We start from the raw sequence: 14268 nt of genomic DNA, 5'->3' as shown, positions 1-14268 counted from the left end.
CGCTTCATTCGTGTCTGACTCTGAGCGACCCCATAGATGGCAGCCCACCAGGCTCCCCCGTCCCTGGGATTCTCCAGGCAAGCACACTGGAGTGGGTTGCCATTTCCTTCTCTAATGCAGGAAAGTGAAAAGTGAAAGTGAAGTCGCTCAGTCGTGTCCGACTCTTAGCGACCCCATGGACTGCAGCCTCCCAGGCTCCTCCTTCCATGGGACTTTCCAGGCAAGAGTACTGGAGTGGGGTGCCATTGCCTTCTCCTCAAATCAACTACACTTTAAATAATCCCCATAGCAAAATGACAGAGATCAAGGGCTCACATTCAAAAATTATGAACAGGCATGGAAACGAGACACCATAAGCAAGAAAGAGCAAAAAGAAGAAATAGAGGAATCTTCAAAAGGACTGCGACATTGTAAGCAACAAAAGGTATAATTAACATAAGCAAAATTTGAAGAGTAAATCTTAGATTAGACCCAATCAGAGAATAAGTTAGTACACCGGAAGACAGTTCTGGATCAACTACCACAGGATACCCTAGAAGGACAGAAAATGAAAAGAAAATATTAAAGGCCAACTGGCAGAGTGAGAAAGACCAACATACATTCAATCGGGGTTTAAAGGCAAAAATAAAGGAAGCAGGGGTGGAGGAATATTGGAAAAGGTGAGCCTGAGAACTTCCAGAACTGAAGTGACACATTCAGTAAGTCCAACAAATCCAGAGTAATTTTAAATGGATACCTGCAGAAGCTTTATGGTGAACTTCAAAGTTACATAGCAAAAAGGTCTTTTAGGAAGTCAGAGAGAAAAGACGTATTTTCTACAGAAGAATGAAAATGAGCTATTTCTCAACAGCAAAAGTGTTATTAAGACAGAAAACGGTATTAATAGCAATATTAATGCTATTACAGAAGAAAATGAATATCAACCTAGAATTTCCTCTTTTTAAGAAAAAGAGGAAAATTTGGCTTCCCTGGTGGTCCAGTGGTTAAGAGTCCATGTTATGATGCAAGGAACACAGTTTCAATCCTTGGTGCGGGAAGATTGCTCAAGCCACAGAGCAACGAAGCCCATGAGCCACAACTACCGGGTCTGCGCTCTAGAGCCTATGAGCTGCAACTATGGAAGCCCACCCTAGGGCCTATGCTCTGCTGCAAGAGAAGCCGCCACGGTGAGAAGCCCATGTGTGGCAACTAGAGAGTAGCTCATGATTGCCGCAACTAGAGAAAACCTGCACACAGCAATGAAGACCCAGTGCGGTCAAAATAGTAACTAAACTAAATAAAAAAATTTTTTTTATAAAAGAAGAAAATGGAAACTTTTTTTAAACTGAGAATGATTAACATAACAGATCCTCAAAAAGGAATTCTTAAAAAACTGACTTTAAGAACAAATATCCTTTGGGGGTGCTCTTGGAAGACAGAGCAAAGGTCTGAAATACAAGATACCTGATGAGTAGACAGGGTAGGCAAGCCCTGCAGGAAATCTAAACAAGCAAATAAGCATAGTCTATACAAACTGATACAGTGTTTAATATGTGAAGTTCAAAGTGACTGGGCAGCATCAGCTTGGGAACTGGGAGTGAAGAAACTGGTGTTAAATCATCAAGATTCTCTGATTCCCGGGGAGGAGGGGGGGGTGCGGGGGGGGGGGGGGTGCGGGGGCGGGGGGTGGGGTGGGGAATGCATTACTTAACTTTGTGTTTTGTAAAGTTTTCCCATTAAATCATCAAGGGCAACCAAAGAAAGAACAAGTAATTTGCCAATGGAGGGGAAAAAATGAATGAAAAACATGCCCCACTTAATGTGGTTGAGTCTCAGAAGTGATTTTATATCAAATCAACTTCACACAGTAAAACTGCACTTATATAAAGTTTATAGAATGAGCAAAACTAAGCAATACACTTGTTTAGGGATTCATAAAATGTTGCTAAAATTATTCTTGAAAAAGGCAAGAAGGGATGAAAAAGATGATAAAATTATTGTTTAAAAGAGCAAAGAAATGATCGGGATTACAATTAGCTCTGGGAAAGGAACGTGGAAAATATACATGGCGATGTTTATTTCCTTAATTTGGGGTAACGCATGTATGCTCTTCTATTAGTTTCGATGCAAGTGTGAAATGCTCATAGGCATTATAGATACTGTTCTAAAATCTGAAGTGTGTTTATACTTAAATTGCTGAGAAACACACCAAAACTCAGTGGGTTTTAAACAGGAATCATTTATAACTGCTCATGCATCTGCAGATTCTCTGGGGCTTGGCTGGTTTGACAAAGGATACAGAAGTATGCTCTGTTGCTTGGGAGGAGTGGTAGTCAGATGGCAAAAGTTATGAATAAAGAGAGAAGTGAAAACTTGAGGTCAATAATACATCATATCAAGCTCTTGGGGGATTAGTTCAATAACTCAACACATTTCTTTTTTGATTATGGTAAAATACACATAACCCAAAATGTACCATCTTACCCATTTTTAAGTGCATAGCTGTGTTATTAAGTATATTTATATTATTGTGCACTATTACCACCATCCATCTCTAGGGCTCCTTTCATCTTGAAAAAATTGAAACTCTTTACCAGTTAGGCAGTAATTCCTTCACTCTTCCATTCCTCCATCCCTGGAGACCACCATTCCACTTTTCTGTTTCGATGAATTTTATGATTCCATATGTGGAATCACATGGCATTTTTTTCTTTTTGTAATTGGCGTGTTTCACTTAGTGCAATGCCCTCAAGTTTCATCCATGCTGTAGCATGTTTCAGAGAGCGCTTCCTTTTCAAGACTGAATAGTATTTCATTGTGTGTAAATGCCAAATTTTGTTCAGCCATTCATATGTCGATGGATGTTTGTGCTGCTTCTACCTTTCAGCTATTGTGAACAATGCCGCTATGTACAAGGGAGTACAAATATTTCTTCAAGTTTCTGCTTTCAAATCTTTGGGGTATATACCCAGAATTGATTCTATTTTTAATTTTAGAGGAACCACTATTCCGTTTTTCATCGCAGCTGCAGCATTTTACATTCCTTCCAATAGTGCACAAAGATTCCAGTTTCTTTGCATACCCACCAACACAGTGTTTTCTGTGTTTATATATATATATATATATTTACCATTCTAATGAGTGTGAGGGGTTCTCTCTTTGTGATTTTAATTTTCATTTAGGCAATGATGAGTCATGAGGGTATTTTCAGGCACTTATTGGCCATTAGTATATCTTCTTTGCAGAAATGCCTCCAAGTTCTTTGCTCATTTAAAAAGTTTTTTATTTTATTTTAATTGGAGGATAATTACTTCCCAATATTGTGATGACCTCTGCCATACATCAACATGAATCAGCCATAAGCATACATATGTCCCCTCCTTCTTGAACCTCCCTCCCCATTCTACCCACAGGTGGTCACAGAGCACAGCTTTGGATTCCCTGTGTTATCGAGTAAATTCCCACCAGCCATCCTTCTTACATATGGTAATGTATACATTTCAATGTATATGCCACTCTCTCAAATCATCCCACCCTCTCCTTCCCCCACTGTGTCCTAAAGTGTGTCCTTTATCTCTGCATCTCTTTTGCTGCCCTGTGAATAGGATCATCAATACCATCTTTCTAGATTCCTTATATATGCATATTCCTTATATAAGCATTGCAGGCAGATGCTTTAACCTCTGAACCACCAGAGAGGCCCTATATATGCATTAATATATGATATTTGTCCTTCTTTCTGAGTTACTTTACTCTGTATACTAGGCTCTAGGTTCATCCACCTCATTTGGACTCACATGTGTTCTTTTTTTATAGCTGAGTGATATTCCATTGTGTAGATATGCCACAACTTCTTTATGCATTCATCTGTCGATGAATATCTAAGTTACTTCTGTTTCCTGGCTATCATAAGTAGTCTTTTGCTCATTTTTAAATCGGGTTATTTGTTTTGTTATTGTTGAGTTGTAGGAGTTCTTTATATATTCTGGATATTCATCTCTTATCATATAAATTATTTACAAATATTATCTTCTATTTTGTGGGTTATGTTTTCCCTGCATTGATTGTGTCTCTTGAAGCACAGAAGTTTTAATTGTGAAGTAGTCAATTTATCTTTTCTTTTTTCTTTGCTGCCTGTGCTTTCGATGTCATGTCAAAAAATTATTGCCAAGTCCAATACCATCAAGATTTTTCACTATAGTTTTGTCTAAGAATTTGGTAAAATTAATGTCAAAAATAGATGTATAGTCATAGAACCCTTAAAGAATTTGGTAGTTTGAGCTCTTACACTGTATCTAATTTTTGTCTGTGATATAAGATAAGGGGCTTCCTTGGTGGTTCAGATGGTAAAGAATCTGCCTGCAATGCTAGAAACCCAGGTTCAGTCCCAGGGTCTGAAAGATCCCCTGGAGAAGGGAATGGCTACCTACCCCAGTATTCTTGTCTGGGGAATTCCACAGACAGAGGAGACTGGTGGGCTACAGTACATGAGGTTACAAAGAGTTGGACACAGCTGAGCAACTAACACTTTCACTTCACTTTCATAAGGTAAAGGTCTAACTTCATTCTTTGCATGTACATACTCAGTTTCCCAATATTTGTTGAAAAGACTCTCCTTTCCCCATGATCTTGACATCTATGTCAACAATAATTTGACCACGAATATAAAGGTTTATTTCTGGGCTCTCTATTTCATCCCATTGGTCTATAGGTCTGTAAGCCAGGACCATAGTTCTGCTTACTGTAGCTTTGCAGTAAGTTTTGAAATCAGGAAGTGTGAGGCCTCCAAGCCTACTCTTCTTTTTTAAGATTGCTTCAGCTCCTTGGAGATTCACCAAACTCTCTCTTGAAATTTCATTTAAACTTCAGGATAGATTTTTCTATTTCTTAAAAAAGCATCATTGGGGTTTTGATAGGGATTACACTGAGTAGGTAGGTTAATTTGGGTACCACTAACATCTTAACAGTCTTTAATCTTCTGACTCATGAATATGGATTGTGTTTCTATTTACTGACATCTTTAATTTCTTTCAGCAATGTTTTGTAGTTTTCAGTATGTGAATAGTTTTCCTCCTTAAGTTTGTAGCTAAGTATTTTATTCTTTTCTTTTCATTTTGTTTGTTTGTTTTAATTTTTTTGATGGGGACCATTTTTAAAGTCTTCATTGAATTTTCTACAATATTGCTTCTATTTTATGTTTTCGGTTTTTTTGAGCCACGAGGCATGTGGGATCTTAGCTCCTCAACCAGGGATCAAACCCGTGTCCCCTACACTGGAAGGAGAGGTCTTAACCACTAGAATGCTAGGGAATTCCCATCAGTTTGTTATTGTTAGGTGATAGATTAACTTCCTTTTTTAAGCATAGTGACTTCAACATATGCCAAGGTAAGTAACTCATTCATTTATCAATTATTTCTTGAGTACAAAAAGATTAATGCCAAAAATAGATATATTGGATAGTCATAGAACGCCTAAATAAAACTAACCAATAACTGAGTATCATCTCACAAAGAAAATTCAGGCCCCAAAGGTTTACAAGCAAGTTTTACCAATTATTCAAGGATTCAAACATTTGAGTATACTAATTCTTTAAGAGAAAATAAAATCAGGAAAAGTCCCCAAGAAATCCAATGAGATTATTATAACCTCCTCATCATCCAATCAGAGTATGAGAAAGAAAATATTAATCCTGAGCCCAGTCACAGAAATTTTATACAAAATATGTGCAAAATGAATCTAAGAACATACTTAAAAAAAAAAAAAAAAAAAGATCATCACTGAATTTATGCCAGGAATGCAACCAGATGGCTTAACATAGAAAGTCACATATTTATCATCAAATACATTAAAGGAGAAAATTTTATGTCTATCTCATAGAAGGGATGGTAAAAGCATATGATAAAATTCACCAACAATTCGTTTTTAAAAACTCATTATATTTGTCAAGATCCAAGCACACTCTAACGGGATAATTTGAAAAGCATTTAATGATTTACAACAGCAAAGGCATAAAATGAAGGGAAAACAGTTGAGATAGTACATGTGTCTTAGACTGAATTCCCTTAACAGCAAGACCTAAAACTGAATTCAGATGCAAGTATTGAGAGTGTTTGGGGCGGGTAGGGGGAAGAGAAGTGAGGAAAGCAGGATGCTGCAGGAAAAGAAACTAGCAAGAATGTGTTCTACCTGAAGTCTGCTGCTGCTGCTGCTGCTGCTGCTAAGTCTCTTCAGTCGTGTGCGACCCCATAGACAGCAGCCCACCAGGCTCCGCCGTCCCTGGGATTCTCCAGGCAAGAACACTGGAGTGGGTTGCCATTTCCTTCTCCAATGCAGGAAAGTGAAAACTGAAAGTGAAGTCGCTCAGTCGTGTCTGACTCTTCACGACCCCATGGACTGCAGCCTACCAGGCTCCTCTGTCCATGGGATTTTCCAGGCAAGAGTACTAGAGTGGGGTGCTATGAAGGCTACCTGGAGTCTAATCCCATAGAAAGCTCTGGAGCATCTGTTGTACCAGAGTTGGTCCTGTCTTTAGGAAGCCTAGGGTGTCAGCGTTAATTTTACTAGGCTTGTTAATTCTCATCGTACATCCAGGAATTCAGGAAATTGCCGCCAGGTGAGTCTGTGCCTTAGTAGACCCACTATGAGATGGACCTGCTAAGACTACATTTACCATCTAATCTCCACCTGCCCCTACTCAGGAGGGCAGGTATCAGATCAGCTTGCCCTGCATCCAATAGTCCTCAAAAGGTGTGGCTCCACGACTTTCTTCAGTATATGGTACCCAAGTACACCTCTGGGAGAAAGACCAAGAAAATCACCGCTTTCCTCAACTGCCATGATGCTTGGGGGTCCTTTATGGCAAGCCAGCCTCTCTTTCAATCTATGAGTTTCAGATCTAAAAGCTGTTCAGAAAAAGAGCAAGGTCCCTGCCTTGCCATTGTGGTGACTGACCTCAGCCTTCTGCTCACCTGTAGAAAATTCAATAAAAATAAAAATTCAATAAAGACTTGGTCCACATCAAAAAAATTAAAACAAACAAACAAAATTAAAAGAAAAGAATAAAATACTTAGCTGTAAACTTAAGGAGGAACTTAAGGAGAAACTAGGATTTGTTTAGGGGCTTCCCAGGTGGCGCCAGTGGTAAAGAACTGGCCTGCCAATGCAGGAGACATTAGAGACGTGGGTTCAGTCCCTGGGTTGGCAAGATTCCCTGGAGAAGGGAATGACAACCCACTCTAGTATTCTTGTCTGGAGAATCCCATGGACAGAGGAGCCAGGCAGACCACAGTCCATAGGGTGACAGTCAGACATGACCAAAACAACTTAACACGCATGCAGGATTTGTTTAATGCTGCTGAGGAAACCCTGTCTTCCACACTTTGCTTTGAATTGATGACTGATAACCCCAAGCCTAACATTTTCTTCCTTCAGAGCATCAATGCAAGCCCCTGATTCCGTAGCTCTTCAATGACTAAGGTATAACTTTCAAACAGATGAGATACTGTATATAAGCCAATGCATCTATTTCCACTTACATTTCAACCCAGGGTAAGAGAGGTAAAAATCCGTGCAGCTGCACTGGTGCACACCAGGGATCAGAAATACTGCATCTTCCACCAGGGACACTGCAGAGAAATGTGTATGAAATTCATTAAAAAGAGCTACTCATTAAAAAGGGCAGTTATGTATTATGCGGAGGAAACAATGAGAAAATGGATGCCTACCATACACCATACCCAAAACGAATTACAGGTTAGGTTATAAACCTAAATGTCAGAGGAAAAGCAGGGAGCTTTAAAAAATATTCTTACAACCTCAGAGCACAGGAGGATTTTTAAGCTACATACACACACATGCAATTGAAGCCTAGAGAATCTCTTTCCCATGTGCACCAAAGGACATGAAAGGAATGTTCCTGGTATTATTGCTGAAAAAGCAAGAAAGTGAGAAACAGCCCAGTTGTTTCTTGATGGGAGAATGGATCAATCACGGTGTTTTCTTACAACGGAATATTATACATCACCAGATTCATAATGAAATCAATGACCTACAGCCAGAAACACCAATATGAATGAATCCTCAACATTCTGAAAGCAAGTTGCTGCTGAATACAAACAGAGCAACATTGTTTCTAATTGGCTCTAGTGGAAGGAAGGATGTGTGATCAGAGAGCAACCCCCAGGATGGGTAATAATCTCAACCTCATTAGAACATGTATATTTGATTCTTTTCTACATATTTCAGTTCAGTTCAGTCACTCAGTTGTGTCCGACTCTTTGCGACCCCATGAATTGCAGCACGCCAGGCCTCCTTGTCCATCACCATCTCCTGGAGTTCACTCAGACTCATGTCCATCGAGTCCGTGATGCCATCCAGCCATCTCATCCTGGGTCATCCCCTTCTCCTCCTGCCCCCAATCCCTTCCAGCATCAGAGTCTTTTCCAATGAGTCAGCTCTTCGCATGAGGTGGCCAAAGTACTGGAGTTTCAGCTTCAGCATCATTCCCTCCAAAGAAATCCCAGGGTTGATCTCCTACAGAATGGACTGGTTGGATCTCCTTGCAGTCCAAGGGACTCTCAAGAGTCTTCTCCAACACCACAGTTCAAAAGCATCAATTCTTCAGCACTCAGCCTTCTTCACAGTCCAACTCTACATACTTAACAGGTCATAATTTTTAATTAAAAAAAACTAAAATTTATTTGACTGTATCCTTTGCCTCAAGCTGTTTGCAATCTAGGGAGGGAAGTGAGATTTTTTTTTTTTAAGTGAACTGAGACAAAATGGTTAAGAAAACTGCATCTGGGGGTCTAGGGGGGAAAGGAATAGAACTAATCATAACTGGGAAGATCAGGGAAGGTTGGTGACATTTGAGATGAGCCCTTGTGAAGATTTTTAAGGAGATGAGAGAAGGAGAAGAAAGTTACCATCCAGGGCAGATTAGAAGAATTTGCAGAGGATGCTGGGAAATGAGGGCCATGCTTCGTGATCCCACCCTCTAGGGATTCCTACCATTCCGCACCTTTAGAACAATCTCCACTGTAACCGGGGGCTACTCATTTGCTCCAGTGAAATAGAAAGAGCTCAGCTAAAGAAAGCTTTGAGCTGTAGCTTTGCCGTGGTCCCACTCTATGACCTAGGATGGCCCCTTCTCCTTCTGTGTAAAATGGAGATGCCACAGTTACCACATAGTTATTTAAGGTATGAAAAATGTGAGTCAACGGTGGAGAATGGTATGCAGTTTCCTCAAAAAAAAAAAAAAAAAAAAAAGAGCTACCATCTGATCAGGCAATCCCACTCCTGGGCATCTATCCGGGAAACATGAAAAGCATAACTCAAAAAGATACATGCACCCCAGTATTCATTGCAGCCACTGTTTACAATAGCCAGGACAGGGAAGCAGACTGGGTGTCCATCAACAGATGAATGGATAAAGAAGATGCAGTGTATATATCTATACCCTGGAAAACTACTCAAGCGTACAAAAGAATGAAATCATGCCATCTGCAACCACATGGAAGGACCTAGAGATTCTCATACTAAATGAAGTGAGTCAGAAAGAGAAAGACAAATACCATGTGATATCACACATGTGGAATCAAATACATGGCACAAATGAATCTATATGTTGTGGAAAACATAGACTCACAGACACAGAAAACAAACTTGTGGTTACCAAAGGGGAAAGAGGGGTGGCCACTGCTGTTGCTAAGGCATTTCAGTCGTGTCTGACTCTGTGTGACCCAAGAGACAGCAGCCCACCAGGCTCCCCCGTCCCTGGGATTCTCCAGACAAGAACACTGGAGTGGGTTGCCATTTCCTTCTCCAATGCATGAAAGTGAAAAGTGAAAGTGAAGGGGGGGTGGAGGGAGGGATAAATCAGGAGACTGAGAGTATCATATGCACACTACCATGCATAAAACAGATAAATAACCAAAACCCTACTGTATAGTACAGAGAAAACTATACTCTATATTATGTAATAACCTATAAGGAAAAAAGTGTTTGAAAAGGAATATACATGTTCATATGTATATATGTGTATATGTATATATATGTTATATATGTTCAGTTTTACACACACTTATGTATGTGTAATGGGATGACTGTGCTATACACTTGAAACAATACTGTGAATCAACTACACTTCAATTAAAAAAATTATTTTCTAAATGTGGGCAAATATTGGCTTGTCTATTCTCAGGACACAGTTATGTCAATGGCTTGATTTTTATCTTTGGCTTGATTTGTATCTAAATTCTATGTAGAGTGGACATTGCTTCCTTGGGCTCCGAGAGAAGCGGACTCAAGACCAGACTGGCCATCACATGGAAAGCTTGAGTAAGGTGGTCCCACCCTCACCCCATCCTGAGGTTCAGGCTCCACATTGAAAAGTGAGAGGAAAACTGACTTGGGGATCTTCTCAGTTGTCCTCCAGGGCAGCAGCTGCCTGCACAGTGAGCAAAGAAAATTTCTGACCCTGTTTTTGGCCTCCATGGAAAAGGAGGTCCAGACCCATTCATGTCTGATCAATGGGTCAAGATCAAGGGCAGTGGCCTGTCCTGGTCTATGGCCCTGTGAAGTCAGAGGCCCAGTGACATAGCTGGTCCACCGTCAGGACAGTCTAAACAGCTGAGGTTACCATGAACTGCTTGTTCACCAGGCATTTCTCTCCTGTAAGTAAGCAAGTCAGCTTATGGTTTCAGCTTATTTTTTACCCTGTAATGAATGTCACCAAAAAGCTTAGTGTACTTTTAGGAAACGTCCCCTTTTAAGTTCCTAGCTTGGGTGACATCAGATAGAAGCTTCCAGATGGAGAATAGGCTTCTCTGGAGGAAAGTTTTGACCTTTAAAGAAGGTGTGAAATAGCCTCTCCCCATTTCAGCCAGGCCTTTGGGTTCCAACCTTGATAACCAATGCCCAGAACAGTTAGATGTGAAACTCTGATTTGCTGTATGAGTCAGCTGAAGCCGGCCTGGGACAGGGGAATACCCTGTCCACTAGACAAAACCTCACTGTGGCCCAGGGGCTGGGCTGAGTCAGCCCACAGCTGCTCTTGAGAATCTCCAGCCTAATATTTTCTCCCACTTGGCTCAAGTACCTGAAGGGCTTTTCCTTTGTTTAAAAATGAAAAAAAAAAAAAAAAAAAGCTAACATACCAACTGGTATTTCAGAAGCTGGTCTCCAAACTGTTAAATCCTGAATCCTTTGAAGGAAACTTCTTTGTTTGCTTGTTTTCACTTTTTATTCTGAGATATTTCAAAATTATTTAGTACAAATTGCCAGGTACTGATCACTCAGCTTTAGCAGCTCTGAATTCATGGACTATCTCACTTCAACTCTACCTTCCCTTACTTCCCCCACCCCATCCCCCGGGTTATTTCAAAGTAAATCCCATATGTGATATCATCTCATCAGTAAATTCAATGGGGTTTTTTAAACTCTTGTTTCAGAAGTTAAACAAGCTATGACCAAGCAAGTGGACTCTGTCAGCAGTAAGAACCCATCTGCTACTACTCACCACTTACAGACAGCGACTTGTCCTAGGTAATGGGGTTGGTAAGTCACAGAGCCAGGGATAAACACAGGCTGTCCAGCTCAGCAGAAGATAAACGACTGAAACTTGGAGCCCTGGTCAAACTGCAAGTGACTCTCTAATAAGAAATACTGAATGGGGTAGGTTACTGCAGGCTTGCATAATAGGTTTAATCAGTAATTTTTCAAGCACCCTGCTATGTTGAGAATAAACACTTCTCCATAAGGAGTGTTTTGCTATGTGCAAAGTCCTTTGAACATCCTGGTAGTCCTCCTAGAGTTACCATTGTGCATGCTCTAGGAAGGAACAAGCGAAAGCTCTGAACAGCCAACCAAATCGCCCAGACATTCACTAGTAAGAGGCCAGTTCTTCCAATATGCAGCTGAGATGTTGCTATCAGCAAAAATGCCAAAAAAAAGCAAGAAGCTTTAAACAACTATAAGTCTCCCTGTCTACCAAAAAACGAGCAAGCACACAAAGAGTGAGCCATTTTTACTGAAGGAAAGTAAATAGAGTGTCAGCTCCTGAACTACAAATTACCTATGATAACTAGAAGGAAAGAGTATTTTTGAATGTCAGACACAACCCAGAGCCACACAGAGAAAGTCCATCAGAAGTTCAGCTCCAAGGGGGGGGGGGGAGGGGGGAGGGGTGGAAAATGCAATAGATAAAGGAATTTCAAGAAGTCATAGGAAAAAAAAAAACTACAAGCTCTGAAATCACATTTCCTGTAATTTCAGGGAAAACATTCACTGTCATCATTCGGTGAATCGCATCCACAATTCTGCTCGTATGCAGGGAAGGAGGGGAGGCTGGCATGTTTCCTGCCGTCTTCACTCCTTCTGGGAACTCTTACAAAACCACCCGTCCAGTTTTTTTTTTTTTTTTCTTTTTTATGGCAGTAGAGTTGATTTAGTGTTAATTTCAGCTGTACTGCAAAGTGATTCAGTTATACATATATATCCTTTTACATATTCTCTTTCATTATGGTTTATCACAGGATATTGAATATAGTTCCCTGTGCTATACTGCAGGACCTTATTGTCCACCCATTCTATATGTAATAGTTTGCATCAGCTAACCGCAAACTTCTGGCCCAGTCCTCTGCATCTCATGTCTTGAAACCTCTCAACCAAAATATTTATCACTCATTTAATAAAGCACTCTTCCTATACACTGAATAACAAGGCATGTATTAATTATTTCAGTGTACCAAAAGGAAAAAGTGCTTACTTGACTTATTAAGGCATAATTCCTTGAAATACTTTTCCATGAAGTATTTAAAATCTACTTCTAAACAATCCATGACAAGCACATTTTCAAGCAATTTAGTGTTTAGTCTGTTCTAGTGAATGATGCCTTTTATCACAGATTTAACCAAAGAGACCTTTAAGAAGCCATGCTTGGACTTTCGTGATGGAGTCATTAAGACTCCGTGCTGCCAATGCTAGGGGTGAGGGTTCGATCCCTGGTCTGGGAATTAAAATCCTACATGTCATGTGACACAGGCAAAAGGAAAAAAAGAAGCAGCAGCCATGGTTATTTTTAAACACAAGAGCTAAATATTCAGTCAACTTTCTGAGTATCTTTGTCAAATCACGATTTTTAATACTTCTTCAACTTCGCTTTTTCTCAGATAGAAGCCACTGCTTACTTGGAGAAACTTTTTAAACTGTAGTAAAATCACCAATTCTGAGGCAGCAGATCCCAATTCCAAGTAAAATGACCAATTCCAAGGAGGCAGTTTCTCCTCTGCGAAGGGGCTAAGATGTGTGTCTTCTATTCCAGGGGCCCAAGAGGAAATGGTGTGGGAGGAGAAGGCATTATGGGAAAGTCTTTAAATGCTAAAGACCCTTGTTAATGAGAGTCACAACATTGTTTGCGTCACTAATCTTAGCTTCCAGTCTTCAGAGGGTCTTTCCCCACTGATTTCCTTAAAATGGAAGGTCAAAGCCACCCCAACCTCAACCCCTTTGCCCTCAAAAAATTAACAACCTAGATTCAGTTCTGTCGTTGTTGTTCTAAAGAATCTAACCAGACACTTTTTTCTCACAGGAGCTTTGTAAACACTCAATAACCACCCTCCTCCGATGCTCCTGAGCTGTGAACCAGGTTGGGATCTCTTGTCTGGTGGGTTTCTTAAGGGCCAATAAGCAGTTAATGTGGGTTTGGAGTTTAGATTCTATCCTGAAGTTTAGAGATGCTGACCATGAATTTATTATTTTTTAAAATACATCCTTCAGCAACAGTCTAGCTCATGTCTGTTTGGAAGAGCAGAGCTCTACTGACTAAATGAAAACAGTTATTCCAGATGTGTCTCTGCTCTGAAGGAACCAGAATCAGTTTTCCAACCACATCTCCTTAAATTCCCAAACGAGGATATGAAGAAGTGATCCGGTGAGGGGATACCATCTGGGATATTGATCACTAACTGTAAGCTAGATCGAGCCATGTTCCCAACATTTTGTATGCATTAACTCATTGAACCCTCATAACTCCTTTTGAGGCAGCAAAATTATAATCCCATTGTACAGATAAATAAAACCAATACATGGAGAAGTTAAGTAACTTCCCAAGTCACAGAGAGATTCAAGAGTGTCCAGCCGAGACTCAAATCGATCTCCGGTGGCGTTGGCCTGCAGCGACGTGAAGCAAGCAGAGGTTTTGTTCTTGGCCAGAGATTGAGGTCAGGTCATGACAGTGAGAGTGCTGAATCCTAGCCCCTAGACCAGAGGTCAGCAGCAAGGCCCTGGCCC

General features: G+C 40.4%; 1 long non-coding RNA gene across 1 annotated transcript in view; it reads right to left on the bottom strand.

Moving 5' to 3' along the window:
- LOC114117499 (uncharacterized) overlaps nucleotides 1-11632 on the bottom strand; it is a 59482-nt gene extending 47850 nt beyond the window's left edge. Inside the window, exons 1-2 of the long non-coding RNA XR_009595909.1 lie at nucleotides 11498-11632; nucleotides 7515-7604 (exon numbers count right to left, since the gene is read on the bottom strand). This is a non-coding gene — a long non-coding RNA (uncharacterized LOC114117499). The remainder of the gene's footprint in view (nucleotides 1-7514; nucleotides 7605-11497) is intronic.
- Between the last annotated feature and the right edge of the window lie 2636 nt (nucleotides 11633-14268).

This window comes from Ovis aries, chromosome 13 (genome assembly GCF_016772045.2).
Source record: "Ovis aries strain OAR_USU_Benz2616 breed Rambouillet chromosome 13, ARS-UI_Ramb_v3.0, whole genome shotgun sequence".
In the NCBI taxonomy this organism is placed as follows: domain Eukaryota; kingdom Metazoa; phylum Chordata; class Mammalia; order Artiodactyla; family Bovidae; genus Ovis; species Ovis aries.
This window is presented reverse-complemented; position numbering and strand designations above follow the sequence as displayed.